The 7500-nt window shown below is 42.4% G+C and overlaps 1 protein-coding gene across 5 annotated transcripts in view; it reads left to right on the top strand.

The window, feature by feature from the left end:
* The window catches only part of cbfa2t3 (CBFA2/RUNX1 partner transcriptional co-repressor 3), a 57711-nt gene that overhangs the window by 10291 nt on the left and 39920 nt on the right, over positions 1-7500 (top strand). Inside the window, exon 1 of one of the 5 annotated variants that reach the window (XM_076286782.1) lies at positions 1-3091. This exon is cut by the window's left edge and continues 215 nt beyond it. The exons of the other annotated variants lie outside the window; for them this stretch is intronic. The gene's annotated coding sequence lies outside the window, so the exon portion shown is untranslated. The remainder of the gene's footprint in view (positions 3092-7500) is intronic. 5 annotated transcript variants of the gene reach the window in all.

Here is a 7500-nt window from a genome sequence, read left to right as displayed (position 1 = left end):
CCACCAGTTCTGGCTGGCTCTAAATGTGGGGCTCTGAAACATAATATGCTTATTCCCTTCAGAGCCTAAAATGCTTAGACTGACACCTGCATAAGTACCTGTTCATACAAATCGAGAGAGACAGTGATTCTGCTCTGTGAAGTCTCTGTGAAGGTTAGAGCAATATGGTATGTCCTTAGCCATAGGCGACCTGGATAGCTCACCTGAAAATGAATCATTCCCATTCAAATGCACAAACACAAATATTCGCTCGCTCGCTCTCATACACATGTTTAGGTCGTATTTCAGATTTTTAAAAAAAATGACCAGCTGCTACAGACACACACCTAAATCCATCTTGGGCCTGTTTGGCAATCAAATAAACTAACCATTATTCATTTATGCATAACCACATCTCTCCCCCTGGTGCACACAACAGCAGTGGCTTCCCACAGAAAGTCTGTTTGCTCTCTGTTTGCTGTCCGGTACCTTCCAAAAACAGCGCATCAAGCACGGACCCCTATTAAACGGTGGGACTGGACGTGCGGTGGGGCAGCTGTTTTCTGTGTACTTTTCCTTGGCGCTTTTTTTCTGAAACCGTCAGCATGGATGACGATTAAACGAGTCTTAGGCCTTCCTCTCTCTAGCTCTCCCATCAGCCAGCAGGGGAGAGAGAGAGCCAGGGACAGGTGTAAGGTTCTCAGCAATCAAACCTGCTCTACTGCAACTGACACTCACCTCAGTCTCATTCATATGGAGGGGGACAAACACACACACACACACACATGCATGGCAGGTGCAAGAATGGTTAAACAGTCAAAATGAAAAGGACCAAAACTGAAGGCTGGGGGAAGTTAGAAGGTTGACAGAGAGAAAAGAAAAGCCCCCGTGTTCAGACACAGCTGTATTTACGTATCTTCCAGCCAGTGCCCCGGGTTGGAGTACTCTGTGTCGCCGAGACAGGAAAAGTTACCCCATATTCATATTCAAATGAAACTGAAATTGGGCATGAAAACGCCACTTCCGATCCTTATTCATACCAAACAGAAAATGGAACGAGTCCCTTCTTTTAGACCCAAAACTATTCATCACAGCCTTTGCCACAGCCTTGCTGGGAAAGTAGATGAATGAAAGAATCACTCATTTGGTTTAGTGGTTTAACTACACTAGCCTACTACAGCACTCGTAGACATAAACTTGTAGAAAATAACTTAGCAGTCAGTACTGCCACCAGAGGTGTGTACATTTTTGTAAGCAACTTTCTTGTGTGACTTTCTATGTAAAAAAGTAATCAATGTTTAAAAGCAAAAGTAATCTATGTTTCTATATGTAAATTCCGACTTGTCACCAAAAACAACACAATAATCGCAAATCACTCTTACTACTTTCTTGTATCTTACAAGTGAAAGTCCACGGCCCTCCACATGGTGTTGGCAAGAAGCTAGTTTTGAATTGACTAATTGCTACATGTCATGTTTACTAGATGACTACAGACTGAAACAATCGGTGTCCAATGAGGCGGGGAAACAGCGGCTCCCAGAGGCGAGGAATAGTCCTTTTTGATAAATATTTTTTTCAAAATCCAGTCGTTGCAGATAACACTCTAAATACCCTGCGTTACGAAAAAAGCAGATGACTTGTTTATACTCCTTTACAGTTAAAAAATGTTTTAAAACTACTACAAATATGGTTGCATAAAACTGGTAAAATTGCAAATGCTTGTATGTGTCATTAATATTTGTGCCTTATTCACCAACAAACCATAATCCCACTTTATGCATATGTATTTGCATGCATAGTGTGTATGCATTCAGCCAGTATCAAGAAAGGTTGCATCACAGGGAAAAAAGAGGAGCGAAAGCTACTGCAGTACAATCGAGCAACCAGGGAGGCTGTCAACTCGTGGGTTTGAGAGCTGTCAGAGGGAGAAAGAGAGAGAGAGAGAGAGAGAGAGAGGGAGAGAGGTTAGGAGCGTCGGAGAACACATCCCCGCTCCAGATGGTGTTTTAAACGCAGACAGAAGGCTACAGAGGGGATAGAGCAGAGCACCGTTAGACAACGCTCCAGATCCACAAGCTTAACCATCGACAACGGCAAAATTAACCAAAACGCGAAATGAGCGCAAACAAAGGCAGGCAAAGGGACGTCCGTTCAAGATAGTCACAAATATGTTGAACGCTATTTGTTGACTGCTTCTTCCAGAACAACCGCTGTATTCAATTGTTCCTCGGGAATGAGTGGTGTCTAATGCCAGGACGGTGGGAGTATTGGTCGGCAGAAGACATTTCCGTGGCATGATATATTTTATCGGACAACATTGTACCAGTTATACAGCTTTATAGACATTATCTACAAGAGGACTTCTGTGGATGTATCGCAACTCATTTTTCTCGTTATTGGAGACAATGCTTTGCGAAAACTGGCTTTGAAGTGCAGCTCAATTCAAAACGGAAGGATCCTTGCCAAAATTAACATCATCTCAGTACCTTGTTTGAAGTACAGCGAGCGTCAGTACAGGATTTATAAGGAGTCTCCTTTTGTGTGATAAAGTAAGAACCACTTTGTGGCACTTAATCCATATTTGTTTCATTTGATATTTCCCAAGCGACATAGCCTAATATCCTTCTGGCTTTCTTGCGTCTCTCGAACACGAACCTCTTGAATGACTGAAAGAGACGCGTGTTGTTTCTTTATTTGGAAAATAAATATTTGTCTTCATTATTAAAATAGAAACAGTAAACCAAAGACTTGCTATACAGAAGAGTCAATGAGTTTTAAGCTTTCAAAACTTTTTCGATTTTTAAGCGAGAAGCAAATTACCTCAGAATTTCCGAACTGAAAAGTCCACAGCGCTTTAATAAATCCAAAGGAGTTAAGCATAATTACTGGACTGTGTGAAGACATCAACCATATTCAAGACTTTTTCATCAATAATATTTTTTCAAAGAATACGAATAAGATCTTAAATGCTTTTCAGTCCTTTAGAGGCTTTATTTTTTCTTCTCATATGATGCGGATTGGGGCGTAATAATCGCCGCATCGTATTATTGTGTGGATTACCTTCTCAGCAATTACCTCAGTTTGAACTCGATCTACACAAAGTAGGCTACTGGTAAGTGGAATATTTTGATTAATATCTAATTTCGTGTATAATTTAATGTATTTTGATTAGGCTGTGTATCAGGTTCACTGTGCTGTTTCCGGAGATAAAGCTGTCAGTGTGAAAGATTGATATAGTTCTGCATGGAACATAACGTTGTCAAGGACTGGCTTCTTTAGTTTTCTTTAGTCATGATGATAGCCTTATTTAATCGACAAAGGTATGAGTAGCCTAACACATATTTAAAATGGTACAACAATGGCCTTTAAATAACGCCGCTCTCTTATAAAATAGGAGGGACGCACTGGTGTTAGTTAATCCGGGGACATTTAACAACAAAACATTGTTGAGCATCTCAACACTATTGTCCTAAATTGTAAATTAATTCGAACCACTACAAGTCTTCCAACGTTTTATAAGAAAGTAATAGTGCTGGCTATGATGAACTGGACAATAGCTCACTGTATTTAAACGAGGGCTGTTTGGCTTTACTTTCTGTCCCATTCATCCATATATTGTCCTTTTCACAAGATAAGAATATTTGCAAACAATGGAGATTTTCTAATAATGACACTCTTTTCAATGCCTGAATGAAGTCCAACAAACAGATTTGCACTTAAGATGTGATACATGTTGTGGTGCCTCAATAATCTCTTGAATAGTCCAATAATGTAGGCTAGGCTATGTTAAATAATAATCTTAACGTATTTCTTAAATCCTCTCCAAAGCGGTCAGTGTGCCACAGATGTGTCCGCAGGTAGCCTGAGTAGAATTTGGTAGCCCTTATAACCCAGTAGCCTATAGCGTTCAAATAGTGCAACGGTTTACACATAAACTTCCAATACTACCGGCGAAGATAGTCAACATAATACATTTCAGTAGCCTACATCAAGTCAATTTAGGATTTGTAGGGATTACAAACGAAAAGGTGAGAAATGTGTCAAGTTATCGAGGATGAGAAGCAAGGTAGGGTGCAGAATGTCCATGTCCTCCCACCTGCAGCGTTAGCATGGTTAACTTGTGGTTACAACCACACCTTTAGAAACTATGACCATAATGACCAACCAGGCCATTTTAACAAACGCTTTATGATACATCAACAATAATGTATTATAAATATAATCTAATAAAGTATGCTAATTATTTTAAAGATTTGAATTACTTTGTTGCCTGCATCAGTGACACAATATATTGGGCCATTACGAAACACCATGAAATTGTTCAAGAAAATGTGCATAAGATATGAATGACACCAGGCATGCAGGTGACAGGCATGTGCAATCAGCAGACGTCTTTTATCCCTCAAGATCTTCAGTGTTGGCCTCCGAAATAACGCGTAGCCTAGTTCAAGGGGGTAATCACAATAATATTCACACGGCACTGAAGACACTCAGCAGGATCCTTTTCAATGCGAAAAATACTTAGGCAGAGATTTACTTTCTTAATAGACCTCGGTCTTAAATGCCGTTAAATTATTGAGAAGCAGATAGTGGTGCTACAATGCGTGTGGAGGGAGGTTTTAAAGGTGAAACCGCGGCAACGACCCACTGTGCATTATCACACATTACTGAAAAACACACACACTCACATCCCCGCAGCTCTGAGGGCAGATGTCCCCCCACTCAACATTAAGTACTTCTTTCAAAAGAAGGTCATTCATTACCTCATCGGAGTGTTTATAGAATCTCTCTTCATGTCTCTCTAACTGGACCTGTGTAGATGGCGATGTCTTGCTCGTTTGTTAAAGCTGTGGGGGTGGAAAAAAAGATTTTCTTTGTAGACAGAGGTCGTGCCAGAAGCCACAAGCCAATACAGTGATGTTAATTTGTAATAATGAAATGACTCCAATGGCCCCTGACTGCACTTAGACCGCTACTGCCAGCCAGACACCACTGTAGGCCATCGCTGCCCAGAGGCGGGGTTACTCATGATAGGAAATTGTGAGGCAAATTAATTTTAAACACAAAGTTGACATGTTATAAGGTCGTGGATGAAATAAGTATATGTTCTTGATGTCAATATAAGTGGCACGGAATGGTGGTGACCTTAGAGAATAGGCTACAATTGCTTCATACAGTGACGGTTGCTGACCAATCTTGAGAAGGGTTACATCGATTCTCTGGGGCATCGACGCAGAGTAGGCTACAACATAGCAACCATGTGTCTCCGTGTTATGAAACACCAAACCAAGTAATACGTCCATAGAGAGGACAGGGTGCGCCGGAGTCACTCCTAGTCTTGTTATTGGTAACCTGAAAAGTTAAACAGAGCGCCGGTTTCCCTGCGCCAGGCGCCTGTAAGTATTGTAACAGATGTTCTTTAAGGTGGGAGAGATGAGTCACACGCTAGCGCGGACACCGGTCAGTGTCACTCATACTGGTATGCGCGTAGGGTGTCACGCGGAAAGGGGTGTAAAGAGCAAGGGGTAAGATGTGTGTGTGTGTATGTACCGCGCGCGTGCGTGTGTGTCCGGTTTTGCTCAGTGACTGTCCCTCCCTGGGGACCGTGACCTGCGGCAGCACAGGTGACTGTGGCGTGTGCGCGAGGTAATTATCGTAATTTGAGTGCGGGCGGCGCAGGTGAAGCCGGCCGTCTCGTAATTAACGAGAGGAGCAGATGGCAGTGGGCGGGAGACGGGCACAGGCAGCCAGCCGGCAGGGTGCATGGAGAGAGGATGAGGTGGTGGAGGGAGAGAGAGAAAGAGAGAGAGAGAAAGAGAGGTCAGGTGGTGGGCAGAACACACAGGCACCTGGAAGCTCACGCAGGCCAAGCTGTCTCCTTACCTTCTGTGGTGGAAGTGCTGCATGAATAAAGATGACCGAGATGAACTCACTCTTCTAGCTCATTTCCGAGGATGAGAACCTGGTCTGGCACAACACAGTCGCCAGCCACTGCAACTCATGTCATGTCACACAGTGACGTCACAGCCAGAGTGCGAATTACCCCACCATAATTGGGGGGTACTAAACATGCGACAAACTGATAATCAGTATGCTACAGAATATCTCATTGTTATTATATATCCAAAAGAGAACTGTTTTCATCAACTCTCAAAAGTTAGAAGTTAAGTGCACTGAAATACCATTCTGTATAGTAAAAGAAATACCTTTACAAAAAGCCACCTTTACAAGAGCTATGAAAGAACAAAACATGTTAATACATGAAGGTTGTAAAATAGCACATTTTCAACAAGCTAGACGTCTGCTAGCAATTGTAATTCAAACTATGGTCACAGCATGGTGTCAAGAGCAATCTTATCTGTGTGAGAATATTTAAGTGCAGGGTCAGGGTGTGTTTACAGTAAGACCATTTAGTAGGCTTCTAGATAGTCCTTGTAGCCAGTTCAAGAGCTCTGCAAGTGTTTTCATATAAGCTTGTTTGTGATTTGTCACACGAATAGCGTAGATGATGAAAGATTGTATGAAAAATACAATAGTGGTAATAAGAATAGTAATAGTGAAATATTGTATGAAAATATTTTAGTAATAATAATACAAGGAGAAGGTCACCCAAAGGTCATGTCAAGGGTATTGTAAGGTCGCAGAGAGTTGTAGGCATGTTCCCAATGTTGGCTGTATGTGCAGCAGTGGACTTACATGTGAGTGTTTCACTGTCCCAGAATCCCAACCTGCAGACAGCCGGCCAGATTACCCGTTGGACCTAATTCCTAATGCACTAATGCCATTGTGCAATTACACAAGCACTGCCCCCACTACCCCCAGTCCACACACACACACACACACGCTTATGCACACACACACACGCTTATGCACACACACACTACCCTGCAGAGTGATTGTGCAAAAAGAGCCCAGGGACAGCATGCCTGCCAGTGCAGTGAAGTTTGCGGCTGTTGTTATTTATTTCTCAGTGTCTTAAGAGGAGCTACAGGGGTCTCCCCCATTCCAATTATTTGAACATTAGCCACCAAAGAGAGCACTCTACTGCCAGTTAAGATCCTGGGGCGAAGAAATGAATCGCAGGCAGTGAAAATGACGCTTTTTTTGGGTTATTTTTTATATCCAAAGTAGGAAAACAAGATGTGAAGGGCCCTGTTTTTTCTCCCTTGTGTTTATCAGAGAGCAAGCAAGAAGAGTTCTGCTGAAAAGTGCATCAGCATCTGAAAAATCCATAGCTGTGCATTAATGTAGAAAGTTCTCTATGTGTCTACTTGTGTGTGTGTGTGCGTGCGTGTGTGTGTGTGTGTGTGTGTGTGTGTGTGTGTGTGTGTGTGTAAGTGTGTGTTTGTGTAAGTGTGTGTGTGTGTGTAAGTGTGCGTGTGTGTGTGTGTGTGTAAGTGTGTGTGTGCATGTGTGTGTGTGTGTGTGTATGTCAGAGAGCATAGTAGACTGACACAGGAGAGCAGACTCCTGTTTGCACCCTATAGCTTTTACACATGTTCTGACTCGCCCATGATGTTT

Source organism: Alosa pseudoharengus, unplaced genomic scaffold, assembly GCF_046254945.1.
Source record: "Alosa pseudoharengus isolate Yale_2024_CS ecotype anadromous, Long Island Sound unplaced genomic scaffold, YU_APseudo_1.1 YU_APseudo_1.1_scf_16, whole genome shotgun sequence".
NCBI lineage: Eukaryota > Metazoa > Chordata > Actinopteri > Clupeiformes > Clupeidae > Alosa > Alosa pseudoharengus.
This window is presented reverse-complemented; position numbering and strand designations above follow the sequence as displayed.